At 50.5% G+C, this 19,720-nt stretch overlaps 1 protein-coding gene across 8 annotated transcripts in view; it reads right to left on the bottom strand.

Moving 5' to 3' along the window:
• ST3GAL4 (ST3 beta-galactoside alpha-2,3-sialyltransferase 4) overlaps window positions 1–19,720 on the bottom strand; it is a 63,649-nt gene that overhangs the window by 34,932 nt on the left and 8,997 nt on the right. The window contains exon 2 of one of the 8 annotated variants that reach the window (XM_063727861.1): window positions 2,958–3,036. The exons of 6 other annotated variants lie outside the window; for them this stretch is intronic. The gene's annotated coding sequence lies outside the window, so the exon portion shown is untranslated. Of the gene's footprint in view, window positions 1–2,957; window positions 3,037–19,720 lie in introns of those variants that run through there. One more of the 8 variants, XM_054523641.2, reaches the window with a different exon arrangement.

The following is a 19,720-nucleotide window of genomic DNA, read 5'->3' as shown; positions in this document are numbered from 1 at the left end:
AGGCGCCGGCAAGCTTGGTCACACACACACACCTGCCCACACACACACACACACACACACACACATACACCCAGCTCTCAGTCCTCCTCCTCTCTGCCCCCGCCCCCCATGCCCACATACAGCTTCCGGGGCTTGAGGGCCACCCCAAGCCGGGGCACTCTGTTCACCCATTCCTCAGGGCTGGCCGGGGGCTGGGCTCAGCTGCTGCTGCTGCTGCTGCTCTACCTCCCTCAGGCCCACTGGGTTCCTCCCATCCCAGCTCTGGCTCCTGGAGACTCTGTCAGCTTGCAGGTCCCCGGAGCTGTCACCAGGCAGCCCAGAGCCTCCATCCCAGCTCTGGCTCCTGAAGACTGTCAGCTTGCAGGTCCCCGGAGCTATCACCAGGCAGCCCAGAGCCTCCATCCCAGCTCTGGCTCCTGAAGACTCTGTCAGCTTGCAGGTCCCCGGAGCTATCACCAGGCAGCCCTGAGCCTCCATCCCAGCTCTGGCTCCTGAAGACTCTGTCAGCTTGCAGGTCCCTGGAGCTGTCACCAGGCATCCTGAAGCCTCTAAGGGGCAGGGAGTCGCTGTGCCAGCCCTCAGGAACCTCATTCCTCCAAAGTCAGGGAAAGGGGAATCCCAGGCTCCTCGCCCTCTGCCCAGCCAGGCTCAGCTCGCAGAAAGATTCTGGCACCTGAGAGGAGACCCAGTCACACCTATGAGCCCCGCAGGTGTGTCCCCAGCAGGCCTGGAGAGTGTCCCTGGGCAGCCTGTGGCCATTTGGCCGAGGGTACTGCAGACCCTGCTGCTCCATGGAGGGCACTCCCTGGCCCGGCGCCCACACAACACACACTCACTGTCCTCTGGGCCCATCTCAGCCTCTCTGCACCTGTGCCCAGTCCCAGTGACAGGAACTGTCCTCTCAGCCCACCCGGCACCCAAATCCAGGAACCTGCAAGGCCTTCCTCCAGCTGCCCCGCCAGCCTGCTCACACTTTCTGGGCTCAAGCCCTGAGGCTTTAGCAATTTCAGGGTCATCTGCACCCATAACTGGGGGAGTGACAGGAGGAACAGATTCTGGCCTGTCAGGGCCTGGTCACTACCTGGGGACAGAGGATTCCAGAGCCTACAACTGGTTCAACAGGTCTGGGCTATGGCCCATACCCACCTCTGCACACAGAAGCCAGCCCAGGGTCCCATGGAATACCCCAGGGCAGAGACACTAAATCAACTGAAGGCGATGCCAGGGGTCATGCCAAGTGCCTGAACCCTGGCTTCTCCATCATCTGTGAGGCCCCAACCCCATGCCCTGGGTAATCTAAGGTCCTGGCCAGCGCCTCCTCCTCCTCCTGCCAGCCCTGAGGAACCATCCTTGTTCTCAAGGTGGAAGAGCTCGCCCTCAGTCCCCTGCAGTCTGGGATGAGCCCCACCCTCAGGGCTGGTGCACAACCAGAGGCTCTTCCCAAGGAAGCCTGGTGCCAGAAAACTCAGACACTGAGGCACAGGCCAGACACAGAGCCTGGGAACACCCAGGAGAGCATGTCCCCCAGGGTCCCAGCCCCAACTGAAGCTGGGAGAGCCCAGAACCACCCGCCGCCCCACAATCCTCGTGGCCGCCCGTGTGGCCGTTTCCTCCTGCCCAGGAGGAGCTGAAGGGATCGCGGCCCAGGATGTGGTCCTCCCACCCCCACCCCCAAGAACACACCCAGGACTGGCAGCTCACCTGACCCTGCAGGGCTGCCAATCCAGCTGTGCCCCAAAGAGAACATTCGCTTCTTGCTCTATTTGGACAGCTGCAGGGTCAGTGATGCTCAGGAGAGAACGTCTGATCACAGAGTGGGGAATGCGGTGATCAGGGCCACAGGCCCTCTGATGGGGGTGGGCCAAGGCCAGAGCTGCATCCCGGGATGAGTGGGCTGGGAGGGGGCCCGGGACCAGCCTGGCAGGGCACAGGGAAAGGCTGCAGTTATTCTGCCCTCCTGAGCACTGCAAGAGGAGTGGTCAGAGGGATTCTGGAACCAGGGCTGGGGCCTGGGGGAAGGCAATGGAAGCCAGGAACTGATTCCCCTTTTAATGGCATTTATTCAGTTACAGACTGCGGCCAAGGACCAGCCTCCCAAGTCCAGCCCAATACCTGACCTCACCTCACCCCAGACAGGTCCCACGGCCCCTCCTCAGCCCATCCAGGACTGGTGGGAAAGGTCCAAGGAGAACAAGACAAAGCATCCACAAGCAGAGGTCGGTGGCTGGATTCCACCCTCCCCTCCCAAGGAAGCAGGAGGCAGAACTGGGAGGTCAAGACCAGCACTTCCCCCTCCTGCTCCCACCCTCTCCTCCTCTCTGGTCCTCGTCTCCTGACCTCTCCTCCCGGTCCCTGTGTCCTTTCCAGCCATCCCATCCTGGTGTCTCCTGGTCCCCATCTCCACCTCCTCCTCCTTTCCTCCTCTGCCCACAGCCCCTGGTTATGTAAGGGGCTTGGGAACACACAGAGGGAGCTTTGTTGTCAAACCAAATCCATATGGAGCCGGAATGGGTCACAGTAACTGGTGCCCATTTTCTCCATCCTGGCAGGGCTGGGACTCCAGGCAGGGAACCCCTACACACCTCTGTTTTGGGAGGTGGGGGATGACCACTGGTCCCAGGGCCCTCAGGCAGCTGAATGGGTGGCCAGGGATCAGTCTCCACTATGAGAGACCACAGCAGGGGAGCAGCTGGTCTCTAAGGCCGAGCAAAGCCACAGTGCAAAGCCAGGGTCTCAAAGCCAACAGAGGCCAGCTCTGGGCTAGGGGCAGGACAGCACCACAGGCCCGGGTTGGGGAGCGGCTGTGCACATGCACAAGTGTATCCCATGTTCTTGTCTACACAAGGATGCATGGCCATATACCCTCTCTCACACACTCATCTGCACACTTCCAGGCACGCATGTACAGACAGAAATGCACGCATCAGCCCAAGCACAAAAGGCTGTTGTGTGCTCACCTGGATATGGTCTGAGTAAAAATCTCCCTGCTTTGGCCAACTCCCTCCATTCCTGCAGATTCCTCTGGGGCAAAGAGCTCTGGAGAGAAGAGGGTGGAGGTCACCAGTCAGGGAAGCTCCATGTGGCAGCTCTTCTTTGGAGACACTCAGGCTCCAGAAAGACGAAATCCCACCTACCTGCCGAGGAGGTCTCTAGTGCTAGGGCAATTTGCTTTATTTGACAGGTTATCCACCAAATAAGAGTTTACAGACCTGACGGCACTATCATTGCCCTTATCACTCTCTCTTCTGGAAAGGCTGAATGCAGAAATGGTATCACGAAACCAAAATTAGCTGAATTAACAGAGTCAACTCAATTACCTTGGCCAAAAGAATTATCACCGACCTTTATGGCAAGAACATCAGCCCCTAGGGGAACACATAAAGTGGCCCTTCACGAAATAAATACTGAACGACTTGTGCCTTTCATAATAGAACTTCATTTATCCACTCTACTGTTGGCTCTGATATGACTCAATACTGCAAGGTCTTGATGTATGATGCCAAAGTACATTCCACCAGGTGAAAGAGGCTTTCTGTGACCTGCCTACCGATGATCCCACCTTACGTGACCTGGAATCTGGAAACTGGACTTTTTTTTTTTTTTTTTTTTTTGAGACAGTCTCGCTGTGTCACCCAGGCTGGAGTGCAGTGGCACAATCTCGGCACACTGCAACCTCTACCTCATGGGTTCAAGCGATTCTCCTGCCTCAGCCTTCCAAGTAGCTGGGATTACAGGCATGCGTCGCCACGCCCAGCTAATTTTTGTATTTTTAGTAGAGATGGGGTTTCACCATGTTGGCCAGGCTGGTCTCAAACTCCTGACCTCAGGTGATCCGCCCGCCTCAGCTTCCCAAAGTGCTACGATTACAGGCGCGAGTCACTGTGCCCAGCCGAGACTAGCTCTTTCGTAAAAGAAGGCAGAGAACAACTGCCCTTGAGCCCTGTTGAAAGAGACTACACCAGTTTCAGTTACTATTCTCACCGTAGCAAAACGTCAGGATCTTGAACCTTGGGTACATGTTTCACAGCTAATGAGAGCTCTCTTAGAGTTTTGGACTTGTTAACCCACATGTGATTTAAAATTAAGGATACCAGGCCGGGCGTGGTAGCTCATGCCTGTAATCCCAGCACTTAAGGAGGCCAAGGCGGGTCGATCACCTGAGGTCAGGAGTTTGAGACCAGCCTGGCCAACATGGTTCACCCCATCTCTACTAAAAATACAAAAATTAGCCGAGTGTGGTGGCAGATTCCTGTAATCTCAGTTACTCAGGAGGATGAGGCAGGAGAATCACTTGAACCCGGGAAGCGGAGGTTGCAGTGAGCTGAGATCGTGCCACTGCACTGCAGCCTGGGCAACAAGAGAGAAACTCCGTCTCAATAATAATAATAATAATAATAATAAAATTAAAATTAAGGATACCCAAGAGAAATCCTTCCATAAAAGTATATGATATCATGAAATAGACACAGCTTTCCCAAGACAATGAAACAAGACTCCATGCGGCCCCCTTCCATTGACTCAGACTTGTTTTTGTTTTGTTTTAGCACAAAATATTCACACTTTTATTTTTGTTAGGGAATTTCATTATTCACACTGAATATCCTCTAAGATCTACTGCTCAACATGAAGCCATTCTCGCTACTAAGCAAAGCAATTGGTGGCTACGTAATCCTCTAGATAAATGGAAAGAATCACAACTAATATTAGAACCTGCTCCCATACACACTTGAGTGAGCAATTCAGGAAAATGGCATTATGAAAAGGGTTGGTATCCTTCCCTTGGCAGTTGGCTGATATTTATGATCAACCAGTGTAGCTCTGGGAAGAAGCAACAGAGGCAAAGGGATGGCCTACAACTACGATTGATGTCATTAATGGTAACTTATCTCTATGCACAGAAAACATGAATGGAACTGGGCCGAATCTAGGCAGTGTTCCAGTATCCCTCTGTAATCAATTTCTTAGGTTTGACACAGATTATGAAGACTAGATTCCTACATGAGACACATATATAAAATCCGAACATGACCATGAAAGCCTCAATCATATCATCAGAGAACTTACTAGAACTAGACATTGGTTCAATGGAAACGCTACAGGAAAACTGTATGCCTCAATAGATCCACTATATAATGTAAATAATAGTCTTGCTTATTGGATAGATCAGGTCAGGTCATATTTGGAAAGAAAACCAATCATCCCTTTGGGAGGCCGAGGCGGGTGGATCACAAGGTCAGGGGATCCAGACCATCCTGGCTAACATGGTGAAACCCTGTCTCTACTAAAAATACAAAAAATTAGCCGGGTGTGGTGGCCGGCGCCTGTAGTCCCAGCTACTTGGGAGACTGAGGCAGGAGAATGGTATGAGCCCGGGAGGCGGAGCTTGCAGTGAGTTGAGATCGCGCCACCCCACTCCAGCCTGGGCGACAGAGCGAGACTCTGTCTCAAAAAAAAAAAAAAAAAAAAAAATTAGCTGGGCATGATGGCACGTGCCTGTAGTCCCAGCTACTTGGGAGGCTGAGGCAGGAGAATTGCATGAACCCGGGAAGCGGAGGTTGCAGTAAACCAAGATTGCACACTGCACTCCAGCCTGGGCAACACAGCAAGACTCCGTCTCAAATAAAAAGAAAACAAATCATCCCTAATTGATGATGGCATACAGTCATTTTCTCAAATTCATGGAAATGTTTTTTGTTCCTACTCCAGTTGAAACCATAACCATTCAACGTGGCACTGTGCAGACGCAGATGTGACCAATAACCATGACATTCATATTACCCCCAATTGGTGGGTAATAGGATGCACTTTGACCCTTTCTATCGATAACACCGAATTATTCATTTTATGCAACAAAATATATAAAGATCCATATATATATAAAGATCCAAAATATATAAAGATCCACCTAGCCAGTCTGGATCTGTGGTTTGGGCTATCTTCTACCTAAAATGACTAGATATGACTCTTCAATTGCCATACAAATCCTTAGAGTCATTTGTACATAAAGTAACCCCTCACAAGAGAATCATAATATCCCAGACACAGTCTTATGAAGGGGTTCTGGATTTCATACTTCTGTAAGAGCCCGTTTCTCTCAGTTGAGTGAATTGAAAAAAATCAATTAATATTTTAGCAACTTCTGAAAAAGTTTAAATGACACTTCGAATTATCTTAAGCAGTACAATCTGGGATGAATAAATTGGCCTCAGTAGTACTGTACAATAGAAGACTTCTTGCTACTTTAACTGCTCAAAAAGGGAGACCTTGTTCCCTAATTGGTAGAAAGGTGTTGCCGGCCGAGCGCATGGCTCACGTCTATAATCCCAGCACTTTGGGAGGCTGAGAGAGGTGGATCACCTGAGGTCAAGAGTCTGAGAGCAGCCTGGGTGAAACCCTGTCTCTACTAAAAATACAAAATTAGCCCGGTGTGATGGCACACACCTGTATTCCCAGCTACTCAGGAGGCTGAGACAGGAGAATCACTTGAACCCAGGAGGTAGAGGCTGCAGTGAGCCAAGATCACACCACTGCACTCCAGCCTGGGCAAGACAGAGTGAGACTCCATCTCAAAAAAAAAAAAAAAAAAAAAAAAAGAAGGTGTTGGCCAGGCATGGTGGCTCACACCTGTAATCCCAGCCCCAGCACTTTGGGAGGCTGAGGCAGGTGGATCACCTGAGGTCAGGAGTTCAAGACCAGCATGGCCAACACGGTGAAATCCCATCCCTACTAAAAACACAAAAATTAGTGAGGTGTGGTGGTACACACCTGTAGTCCCAGCTACTCAGGAGGTTGAGGCAGGAGAATCACTTGAACCTGGGAGGTGGAGGTTACAGTGAGCTGAGATTGCACCACTACACTCCAGCCTGGGCGACAGAGTAAGACTCGATCTCAGAAAAAAAAAAAAAAAAAAAAAGTGTCATTTTTATGTTAACAAATCAGGTATTACTGAAAACTTAAAAAACCTTAAAGAACACACATGGGTTTTTCATTAGATGGGCACTGCCTTCTCCATTGATTCACTCAGTTGGTTAAGTCTTGGCTCCTGGGAATCTTTGCTCAGAGGAATTTTTCAATCCTTGGCTATTATTCTCCTTATAATTATTATGTTTACCCCTCTGGTGCCTTGTATTCTCTCAAGGGTGCTAAATGATTTCCAACAGCTGCTCAAATATCAAACAGTTACCATGAGGATCATTCAACTTGAGGAAAGCAACACTGACTATGTAACTGCTAACTGTGGCCATGAATTCTCATCCCCAACCTACCTACTGATGATGACAACAACATCCACCTGACTCTTTGTCCCAGTGACTACACTGGTGGTGGTAACAGAGAGTAATGCTGTGTCATCTACTCACACTATCAGCTTGCTGAGAGAATAACCAAAAGCAAGGAATTGTTAAAGCAAAATTTGGAGACCAGGCCTGAAAAATTCCTTACCAAACAAAACCAATGAGGCCTTAACAACAGCCTTAACCTTGCTTGAAAGACAGCATAATCAAATCTTAACTGGGGTTATTTATGGGAAACGCTTCTGTTTGACACAAATAAAACTTCAGCCAATCATAAGTAGCCAACTAACATATGGTTATGTGACTAGGAAACTTCCAACAAAGTAAACCAAACAAAGCAATTTTGTAATTGCAACCAATTAAATCAAATAAATTCTTCATTTTGCTTTTACATTCACCCTCAAAACACCTGCCTCTGAAACTGTCATTGGGCCACTAAACCTCTTTTGGTTTTCTGTTTCCCAATTCACTTCTTACACAAACTCTTTAAAATATTATTGTGCCTGAAAAATTCTCTTTCACACAGGTAATATATTTTATATTTACTGGCTTTCAAATATTGCCTGCTATCCTGTGACCTCTGAAACTGAAGACATTTTAATACCAAGAGCCAATCGGAGTAACTTACTATAGAATATACTCTATGATATAATGTAATTTCGTATTATATAATTCTGTGTTTTCCTATCTTGCCTGTGAGGCTATGACCTCTGTGGTCAGGAACTTCTTTATATCTCTAGATTCTATTAAACTGCCAAGAATGTGGCAGATGTTTTATACACATTTGACAAACAATAATACGTGACTAACGATGTATTGCATGGCGAATTAACAACTGAAACAACGTACCGCACGTTCACTTTGTGCGAAACCAGGATCTCTTACTCATGGCCAGGGGCAAAAAAAAAAAAAAAAAAAAAGGAAGAAAAGAAGAGGAATCAGGATCCTGCAATCTCTGCCCCACTAACTTTGGGGGCCAGACAGTTTATTGTTGTGTGGTCTGTCTTGTGTATTGTGGGACGCTTAGCAGCATCTCTGGCCTTTACCCACTAGACACCAGAAGGAAATCCCACTCCCCAGGTGTGACAGAATGTTTCCAGACATTTCCAAATGCTGAGGACCACTGTGCTAGATGCTTCTAAGGGCTGTGCAAGTATTAAATATGATCTCGACCTGGTGAGTTCAACATGATAATTACCTCCATTGTAGAGTCAGGGAACTAAAGTGGGAAATGGGTCAGTAACGGGCCCAGGTTGTACAGCTCGTGAGGAGTGGAGCTGGGGCTGGAATTCTGGCTCCTTTGCCCAGAACACACCCCGAACCCCCACACCATATGGCTTCTTGGGTTTTTTTTGTTTTGTTTTGTTTTGAGACAGAGTCTTGCTCTGTCGCCGAGGCTAGAGTGCAATGGCATGATCTCGGCTCACTGCAACCTCCGCCTCCTGGGTTCAAGCAATTCTCCTGCCTCAGCCTCCCGAGTAGTGGGGACTACAGGCACCTGCCACCACACCCGGCTAATTTTTGTATTTTTTAAATAGAGACGGAGTTTCACCATGTTGGCCAGGCTGGTCTCGAACTCCTGACCTCAAGTGATCTGCCCATCTTGGCCTCCCAAAGTGCTGAGATTACAGGCATGTGCCACCGTGCCCGACCCCTACGGCTTCTTCTAAAACCATCCTGTGCAGACTGGCTCCCTAGACTCCACGATCCCTAGGATGTCCACCTCGGCCCTATACAGCAATTAGGGGAAGGGGTCTCAAGCACGTCCAAGTCCTTCGAAGGCGCCGCACAGTGACGAAGAGCCTGTCGAGCCCCTTCTCAGCCACGCTTCCGCACGAGACACAGTCTCTAGCCCCCACAGCCCTGGTGCTCTCTGGAAGCTCTGGAGTACGTGTTCAAGGCACACAGCTGTATTTGTGGGACCACTAACGCCTGCCAGCTGGACACCAGACTTCCATGAATCTGACCATTTTTTGCAGCCACATCCCACCACTGGCACGGACTGACTCTCTCCGCCGTAGGCCAGGTCTCCCCAGCTGCGGACTCCTCTGGCTTCCCTGCCGAACCTCAGCGCAGGCCTGGGCTGTACCTGCTTCCACACATTCCACAGCCTGTCCAGGAGTCAGTCTCCACACTGTCTGCCAACCCACAGCGATTCCTCTCGGCTTAGTGTCCGCTGCCCATGTTCTAGAGGGGACTCGAGCTGGACTGTGCATTTGACGTCATTAATACAACTGCCAGGTACAGCGAGAGCAGGCTACGGGCTGGGAAGTTCTCCCACAGGGTTAGAATCCACCCGATCAACACTCGGATACAGATGGTCCGCTAATTGCAAGTCCCCAGAACAGACCGGCCATCTGTAAAACTCCTCCTCAGCCCCAAAACTCCATGGACTCTTCTCACTCACGGGGAGAGCCCGGGTCCTTGCTCTGACCCACAGAGACACACGTGCTCTACTGGCCAGCACCTCCTCCCTCCTTGCCGAACTCCTCTCCATGGAGGCTGCCCCACGCGCCAGCCTCACCAGGTCTGGGGGGCTACCTAGGCATGCTCCCTCCTCTGAGGCTTTGTACTTTCGTTCACTCAGTCAAGAATGCTTTTCCCTAGACATGGGCTTGGCTATCTCTCTTCATCCAGCTTTCCTTTTCTCTATTTTTTTTTGGGGGGGACAAAGTCTTGCTTTGTCGTTCAGGCTGGGGTACAGTGGTGTGATCTTGGCTCACTGTAACCTCCACCTCCCGGGTTCAAGCAATTCTCGTGCCTCAGCCTCCCAAGTAGCTGGGATTTCAGGCATGCACCACCATACCCAGCTAATTTTTGTATTTTTAGTAGGGACGGGGTTTCCCCATGTTGTCCAGGCTGGTCTCGAACTCCTGACCTCAAGTGATCTGCCAAACTCGGCCTCCCAAAGTGCTGGGATTACAGGGGTGAGCCACTGTGCCTGGCCTCTTTGTCCAGCTCTTACTCAGCTTCTCTACTTCCCAGCAACAACTCCAAACACCCAACACTGCAGGTCCCCTCCCCTGCTGGCAAAGATGTTTCTCTTGTTTTGCTTGCTGCTGTATCACCCATGTCCACAATAGTGCCCGGCACCCAGCAGGCTCTCAATACAATCGTGTTGAATTAATAAATGGATCTGTTCATCGGATGGCATCGCCCCAGTGCAGGTGGAACAGCGTGGAAGAGGCAGTGACAGTAGGTCAGATGTCTTCTGGCCCCTGTGGCACAGCCCCTGGCTGGACGCTGCAGCCTCCCCCCATCATTGAACACTGTGATCACTGCACGCCTGGGCATGGGGAGGCTTCCTGGCTCATTAGAGTTGGCAGAGAGCACAGTGAGTAACTGACCAGCTAACTGCCTCAGAGCCATGCATGAGAGGATGGAAACATCTCTCAAGCTGCCTGACCTTTGAGGGAAAGGAGCCAGACAGGCTTCCACCTACAGCAAAAGAAGTCTCTCTGTTCCCACCCTCAGGCTCCACAGGCTACCCCCACCCCCATCCGCCCCTGCAGCCTGGCACTGCAGACTCCTGTATAGAAACATTGTATCACCCGTGTATCAGCTGCCAGTCACAAGACACCAACCACTTGAAAATCATACCTTGGTGTCTGCCTGGGAGGGGCAGAGGCTTTGAATTCCATTCTCAGGGTGAGAAAGCTGAAGCCAGTGTGAGGAGGTGGAAGTCAAGAGTGCAGCCTGGGCCCAAAGTAAAGGACAAATCCAGTGCCTGTGTGGACCTGCTGCAGTTCCTGGTCAGGGGCTCCCCGGCACCCCTCCATCCCAGGAGAAGCAATGCACCCACCCCAACGATCTGAAGTTAAAGGCAAAATTGGGGAAGTTGCACTCCTCACCTCCCATCTTTCTAGATGCAGTACCTTCTAGAATCAGTACCCAAGTTCCTGATTAATCCATCTCCAAAGCAGCACCCCCTCTCCAGAGCAGCACCCCCTCTCCAGAACAGACCCTTTCAAACCTCCTCCACTACTCAGCAGGCACGGGTGCACAGTACTCAAGATGTCAGGCTTTGAACAAGTCAGGTACAGTGCATGTAATCAACAAATACTTGAATATATAATATCAGTATTCCCATGAAACAATGAGAAAAAACATGGAATCAAAGAGAAAACAAGAGACAAGATAGGCTCCCGCAACTGTGCTTCTGGGTATATACCCCAAAGAACTGAAACCAGAATATCAAAGCGAAATTTGTACACCCATGTTCATAGCAGCATTATTCACAATAGCTAATGGGGAAGCAACCCAAGTGTCCATCAATGGATGAATGAACAAAATGTGATCTATGCATACAATGGAATATTATTCAGCCTGAAAAAGAAAGGAAATTCATGTAAAGGAAATATTATGGAGTTTTGCTGTATAAAATCCAAAGTGGGCCAGGTGCAGTGGCTCACACCTTTAATCCCAGCACTTTGGGAGGTCGAGGCACGCAGATCACCTGAGGTCGGGAGTTCGAGACCAGCCTGACCAACATGGAGACACCCTGTCTCTACTAAAAATACAAAATTAGCCGGGTGTGGTGGTGCATGCGTGTAATCCCAGCTACTCGGGAAGCTGAGACAGGAGAATCGCTTGAACCCAGGAGGCAGAGGTTGTGGTGAGCTGAGATCATGCCATTACACTCCAGCCTGGGCAGCAAGAGCGAAACTCTGTCTCAAAAAAAAAAAAAAAAAAAAAAAGAAAAGAAAGAAAAAAGAAAAAAAGAAATTCTGGCATACACTGCAACATGGATCAACCTTGAAGACACTATGCAAAGTGAAATAAGCCAGTTACAAAAGGACAAATACTGTATCATTCCACTTACAGGAGGTACTCAAAAGCAGTCAAACTCATAGACACAGAAAGCAGAATGGTGGCTGCCAAGGACTAAGGGGAAAAGGAAATGAGCTATTGACTAGCAGGTAGGATGTTTCAGTTTGACGAGATGAAAAGATTTCTGGAGATGGATGGCGGGATGGTAGCACATTCTAAATGTACTTAATGCCACTGAACTATACACATAAAAAGGGTTAAGATGGTCAATAGAACCTTGTGCTTGTGCATTTTACCATAACCACCAAAACAATCAAAGGAATAAAAAAGAACACAAAAAGGCAATTCACAGATCAAATTCAAACACCTAAGATGCTCAGGCTCACTAGTAACCAGGGAATACAGATTAAAACCAAATATAGTTTCTCACACATTGCTGGTGGGAGTACCAGTTGATACAAAGGCTTAGAAGAGCACTTCACAATATGTAGTCAGGCTGAAGATGTGCATACCTTACAATCTGGTGATTGCATTTCCAGGCATAGCCCCGAGTAACCCTCCCTTGTACAGGACACCCCATTCAAGCATGTTTATTAGCAGTGTTACAATAGCAAAAAATGGAAACAACTTAACTATCGTCAGGAGACGGATGGCTACATAAGCTGTGCTGCATTCATGCAACTGAATACTATCTAGCCATGTCAACTGAAGAAATCAATCCATGTGGGTCAACTGGGATCAACGTGAAAACATAACATTAACTTTTTAAAGTGTTGCAAATAGATAAAGGATGAATCAGAAAACAGCACTAAGTTTGTGTATATTTGTAAATAGTGTTTGCTTATGTGTATGATGAAAGAATAGGCCAGGCGCAGTGGCTCACGCCTATAATCCCAGCACTTTGGGAGGCCACGGCGGGCGGATCATGAGGTCAGGAGTTTGAGACCAGCCTGGCCAACATGGTGAAACCCCGTCTCTACTAAAAATACAAAAATTAGACAGGCGTGATGGCGCGCGTCTGTAATCCCAGCTATTCAGGAGGCTGAGGCAAGAAAATCGCTTGAACCTGGGAGGCAGAGATTGCAGTGAGCCGAGATCGTGCCACTGCACTCCAGCCTGGGCGACAGAGCGAGACTCCATCAAAAAAAAAAAAAAAAAAAAAAAAAAGGGAATGTGGGGAAGAATAGAATAGATCATAGTGGCACATCTTTAGTTCTATACTTGTGATATTTTATTTCTTAAAGGAAAAAATATCTAATAGGGGATAAGGTTCACACTTGATAAATCTGGCTGATTATCACATGGAGGTCTGTTATATTAATTTTTACATATTTGAAATATTTTCACATAAAAAAAAAAGAATGAGGGCCAGGCACAGTGGTTCACACCAGTAATCCTAGCACTTTGGGAGGCCAAGGCAGGTGGATTGATTGAGTTCAGGAGTTCGAGACCTGCCTGGCCAAAATGGTCTCTACTAAAAAATACAAAAATTAGCCGAGCGTGGTGGTGCATGTCTGTAGTCTCAGCAAATCGGGAGGCTGAGGCAGGAGAATTGCTTGAACCCGGGAGGCAGAGGTTGCAGTGAGCCGAGATCGTGCCACCGCACTCCAGCCTGGGTGACACAGCGAGTCTCCATTTCAAGAAAAAAAAAAAAAAAAAAAGGAATGGAGATTGAAGAAATATAAATTCAGAAGCTAAATAATGAAAGATGAATACACTCACATAAAGTTTAAGTGAGATACAGAGAGCAAGCAAACAAGCTCATACTTAAAAGAGAGAAAAACTAAGAAGTGCGTTTGCAAGATGTACATATATTAACATATCAGTTAATTCCCTTAGCCTATAACATACTCACGCAAGTCTACCCCCCACTCCCCAAACAACGAAGGAACATAATTTAAAAATAAGCTAAGGCTATGAATATATACTTTACTGTAGAGAAATATAAATGGCACATAAGACATTTATCTACATTTAAAATTTCCGGTGTGGTTGAGATACCATTTTTCATAAATAGTAACAGCAAAAAACAAGGGTCCTGAGCTACACAGTGCTGGGGGAGTGTGGGAAGCAGGACCTCTCACAGATGTATGCTGGAAGTGAAAACCAGGCCACCTTCTGGGAAGACATTTCACAATATTTATCAAAATACCCTTTACCCCGGGGATTCCGTGCCAGAAGCTTATTCCACAGAAAAGTTTCCTATATTTGCAAAGAGACTTGTCTGTTAGGATCTTTACTGCAGCACTTTTTCTAACGGCATAAGATGGAAACATGAAATCTATGCATAGGCACCTGTTTTAAAAAATTAGGCACACACAACGAAACACTATGCAGCTGTGAAAAATAGGATGCAAATCGATGCATGCTGATGTCAACTGATCTCCAAAGCATAATATTCAGATGTAAAAGGCAGGTGTAAAACAGTGATCTTATTTCCAAATGCACTTTCACAAAAGAATTACATGCATATTCAGATACATCTTATGTGAATAGAGTACTCAGAAGGATGCAAAACAAGGCTATTGCCTCTCAAGAGGGCGGGCTGGAGAGTGACTTTCTCTCATATTCCCGTTTGTACTGCTTAACTGTTTCAAACTGATAAGTGTGCTACATTTTCAACTAATAATTTGATTAAAAGAAAAAAAAGGAAGAAGAAAAAATAAGGAATGTAAATGTTGAAGTCTCACACTTGGACCTGAATTCTGGACCCACCATCACTTTTGGAAGTGTGAATGACCTTTCCGGGTCTCAGGTTTTCCATCGGGTAAATAGGGATTTAAAAAAATGGCACTATCAGCCAGCACGGTGGCTCATGCCTATAATCCCAGCACTTTGGGAGGCCAGGCAAGTGGATCACCCGAGGTCAGGAGATCGAGACCAGCCTGGCCAACATGGGGAAACCCTATCTTTACTAAAAATACAAAAATTAGCAGAGCATGGTGGCACACACCTGTAATCCCAGCTACTCGGGAGGCTGAGGCATGAGAATCACTTGAATCCAGGAGGCGGAGGTTGCAGTGAGCCAAGATCGCACCACTGTGCTCCAGCCTGGGCGACAAGAGTAAAACTGTCTCCCCCGCCCGCCCCCCCCCCAAAAAAAAGAGAGAAAGAAAAAGGCACTATCTTGAAGGGAGGTTGCATGAGCAAACAACGTAGCTCCAAAGACAATTACTGAAATGGAAGCAGCAGATCTCAAGCCCTAAAACACGCATCACCTGCGCCTCTCGCTGACTGGCCCTGCTTGCCCTCCTTGTGTCCTAACCTGAGGACAGAAACAGCAGGTGGCAGAGCACCAGCCACAGTATGCACCCTGGGCGATCACGGCCTGGCCAGGGCGGCAAGTGAGGCTGGGCTCCAGCCCTCCCCCTACTTGCCAAACTGTATGCTCTGGTGCAGGGCTTCTCCAATGGGGCGGGGGAGGGGGGTGTGTTACCGTTCCTAATTTACAGGAAAGTGCTGTAGAGATTAGCAGCAACACCATTCAGAGCAGCTAACTTCCTCCTCTCCTCTCCAAGTTAAAACAGTGCAGTGCAAAGATCTGGATGTGCACAGGCCTGGGCGTCGCCAGAAGCACCCCAGGGGAAGCTGGCAGAGCCACCCACCAGTGTTTGTCTTTCTCCATGCCATTTCCCCTGTACTCACAAGGATACCCTTCTCATAAGCAGGTGTGTTTTCTGCAGAGCTGGCTCCAGCCACTTTTTGTCCAGCTGTACCCACTTCCTAATTCCGGCACAGCTGGCCAGCCCTCTCTAAAGTGAGGTCACCCACAGGACTAACCTGTGTCCCAGGAGAGCCACGGGGGTCACATCACTCCTTCCCTACTTGCTCCACAGAAGGGCTAATGGAATAATACCCCTGTCCCAGCACAGGCTGGGGACCCCAAGGCCTCCCCAGACAGTGAGGCTGGACAAGTCAGCAGAAACAGAAGCCACAGGGCCTCAGGGCCGACTGCGAGCAGGTCACTGACTTGGACACTGTGGCATGGCAGAAACTGGGGTTTCTTTTTAGTAGAGATGGGGTTTCACCATATTGGCCAGGCTGGTCACAAACTCCTGACCTCAGGTAATCCTGTCTCAGCCTCCTCAAGTGCTGGGATTATAGGAATGAGCCACCACGCCTGGCCCTGGATTCGTTTTTAAATCATCCCTGGGGCTGTGCTGCAGTTGCTGTGCATAATCTTTTTTTATTTTTATTTTTGTGAGACAGAGTCTCAGTCTGTGGTCCAGACTGGAGTACAGTGGCGTGATCTTGGCTCACTGCAACCTCCACCTCCTGAGTTCAAAGGATTCTCCTGCTCAGCCTCCCAAGTAGCTGGGATTACAGGCACGTGCCATTACATCCAGCTAATTTTTGTATTTTTAGTAGAGATGGGGTTTCACCATGTTGACCAGGCTGGTCTCAAAATCCTGACCTCAAGTGATCCACCTGCCTTGGCCTCCCAAAGTGCTGGGATTACAGGTGTGAGCCACCACACCCGGCCTGCTATGCATAATCTTATTGAAGTTTTCAACCAATGGATGTGGGATTACTCTTTCATTCTCATTTACAGATGGGGAAACTGAGGCACAGAGCAAATACATTAAGGGTCCCAAGATCAGAGAGCTCGAAAATGGTGGAACCAGGATTTAAAATTCAGCCAGAACTACTTTTAATCCCTACACTCTATGCACCTCAGAGCTTCAGAGTCCTCGTCTTTTAAATGTGGGTAACAGCAGCAAGTCCTCAGAGGTGTCCCGAGTCTCAAAACACATCCTGGCTTTTAACGTTCGCAGCCTCAGCAGGGGCTGGGCACAGAACAAGCACTCAGCACCTGGAAGGTGCCAGCGACACCTGGTCCTTCCCTCCCAGGCACAAGGCAGCCCCTCTCCATTCAAGCTCTGCCCCAGCCCAGCAAAGAGAGGGGTCCTCAGCCACTGCCCCCACCACTAGCACAATCATACTCACCTCTCCTAGCCCATATGTGACAAAGGACCTGCCACGGCCAGGGAGACAGGCAGAGGCACTGCCACTCCCACTCTGCCCTGCCCTCGACTCAGATCCACCCATGACCCAGCCTCAGGGGACGCTGCTGGGAGTGATGGCATGCAGAAGGGGAGGGGGAGGGGTAGGAGGAGGAAGAGGCCCCTGGGGAGGTGGCTCTCCAGCTCTCTCTTTTTCTGGGTGTAGCACCTCCTGGAGTTGGCGCCAGGCCCTGACCAGTTCCGCCCCATTCAGCCTTCCCAGAAGGGTTGGCACACAGATCCCTCAGCCTGACCAGACACCAGCCTCCTGTCATGAGCGGTGCTCCATCTCCACCACAGTGCCCCCTACAGGCAGGCCCCCCACACCTGAGCAGAGTCCACTTCCAGAACAGTGCTCCCTCTGCAGATGACACACTCTCCCTCTGCAGATGACCCAGTACCCCAAAATCTCCGAGCAGGGACAGCAAAGGCAACGTTCAGCCCTGCAGGTGCCACAAATTCCAGCCCTGCCCCACAGCACAGCCTCTGAATTCAGGCTCTGCTTTTAAGTGTTTTGGAGCAGTGGTTTCTGCGCTCACCCTGCTTCCTCCCGGAAGGAACCCTCACTCGGCAGACCTTGCACTCCCGCCTCCCCTCACCAGAACAACTGCTGGGCACTGAGACGGACACCATGGTCAGCCTGGTGCTTGATGAATAAGGATGTTTCCAGACCTGTGCAGCTGAGGGTTTGAGGGCCCACACCTGAAGTCTCATTAGGAGCCAGCAGGGTTAAAGGGGCTGAGCGAGTGACAGGCAGACTCGCCAGAGGGGAGGGCCCTGCACACGGGAAGGAGAGTGGAGCAGGGCCCCCAGATGAGCACTCAATGAAGACGCGGGAAGGGGGGTAAGGAAAGCAAGCCCCACCCCTCCCCATTTCAGTAACCTACCCAGGCTTCTCCAGCACAAACACATTGGTCCCTACTCAGACACCCGGGAACCAGATCACACAGACACAGGCATGCGCACACACACACCCAGCTCTCAGTCCTCCTCCTCTCTGCACGCCCCCACCACCCCATGCACACATACAGCTTCCAGGGCTTGAGGGGCTTCCCCAGCCAGGGCACTCTCTTCCTCCATTCCTCAGGGCTGGCCGTGGGCCGGACTCAGCTACAGCAGCTGCTGCTTTACCTCCCCCAGGCCCACTGGGTTCCTCCCACCCCCAGCTCTGGCTCCTATAGACTTTGTCTGTCAGCTTGCAGGTCCCTGGAGCCGTCACCAGGCAGCCCGGAGCCTCTAAGGGGCAGGGAGTCGCTGTGCCAGCCCTCAGGAACCTCTTCCCCCAAAGCCAAGGAAAGGGGAGCCCTGGGCTCCTCACCTCCTGTCCAGCAAACTCAGCTTCCAGGAAGAGTGGCTCCTGACCGGAGACCCAGCCACACCTATGAGCCCCACAGGTGTGTCCCCAGCAGGCCTGGAGAGTGTCCCTGGGCAGCCTGTGGCCATTTGGCCGAGGGTACTGCAGAGCCCGCTGCCCCATGGAGGGCACTCCCTGGCCCGGCGCCCACACAACACACACTCACTGTCCTCTGGGCCTGTCTCAGCCTCTCTGCACCTGTGCCCAGTCCCAGTGACAGGGACTGTCCTCTCAACCCACCTGGCACCCAAATCCAGGAACCTGCAAGGCCTTCCTCCAGCTGCCCCGCCAGCCTGCTCACACTTTCTGGGCTCAAGCCCTGAGGCTTTAGCAATTTCAGGGTCATCTGCACCCATAACTGGGGGAGTGATGGGAGGGACAGATTCTGGCCTGTCAGGGCCTGGTCACTACCTGGGGACAGAGGATTCCAGAGCCTACAACTGGTTCAACAGGTCTGGGCTATGGCCCATACCCACCTTTGCACACAGCAGCCAGCCCAGGGTCCCATGGAATACCCCAGGGCAGAGACACTAAATCAACTGAAGGTGGTGCCAAGGGTCATGCCAAGTGCCTGAACCCTGGCTTCTCCATCATCTGTGAGGCCCCAACCCCATGCCCTGGGTAATCTAAGGTCCTGGCCAGCGCCTCCTCCTCCCTCCTCCTCCCAGCCCTGAGGAACCATCCTTGTTCTCAAGGTGGAAGAGCTCGGCCCTCAGTCCCCTGCAGCCTGGGATGAGCCCCACCCTCAGGGCTGGTGCACAACCAGAGGCTCTTCCCAAGGAAGCCTGGTGCCAGAAAACTCAGACACTGAGGCACAGGCCAGACACAGAGCCTGGGAATACCCAGGAGAGCATGTCCCCCAGGGTCACGTCCCCCAGGGTCCCAGCCCCAATTGAAGCTGGGAGAGCCCAGAACCACCCGCAGCCCAGTCCTCCTGACCGCCCCTGCATGGCTGTTTCCTCCTGCCCAGGAGGAGCTGAAGGGATCGCGGCCCAGGATGTGGTCCTCCCACCCCCACCCCCAAGAACACACCCAGGACTGGCAGCTCACCTGGCCCTGCAGGGCTGCTAGTCCAGCTGTGCCCCAAAGAGAACATTCGCTTCTTGCTCTATTTGGACAGCTGCAGGGTCAGTGATGCTCAGGAGAGAACATCTGATTACAAAGTGGGGAATGCGGTGATCAGGGCCACAGGCCCTCTGATGGGGGTGGGCCAAGGCCAGAGCTGCATCCCGGGATGAGTGGGCTGGGAGGGGGCCCAGGACCAGCCTGGCAGGGCACAGGGAAAGGCTGCAGTTATTCTG

Source organism: Pongo abelii, chromosome 9, assembly GCF_028885655.2.
Source record: "Pongo abelii isolate AG06213 chromosome 9, NHGRI_mPonAbe1-v2.0_pri, whole genome shotgun sequence".
NCBI lineage: Eukaryota > Metazoa > Chordata > Mammalia > Primates > Hominidae > Pongo > Pongo abelii.
Note: the sequence above shows the minus strand (reverse complement) of the source record. Positions and strands in the feature narration are given on the sequence as shown.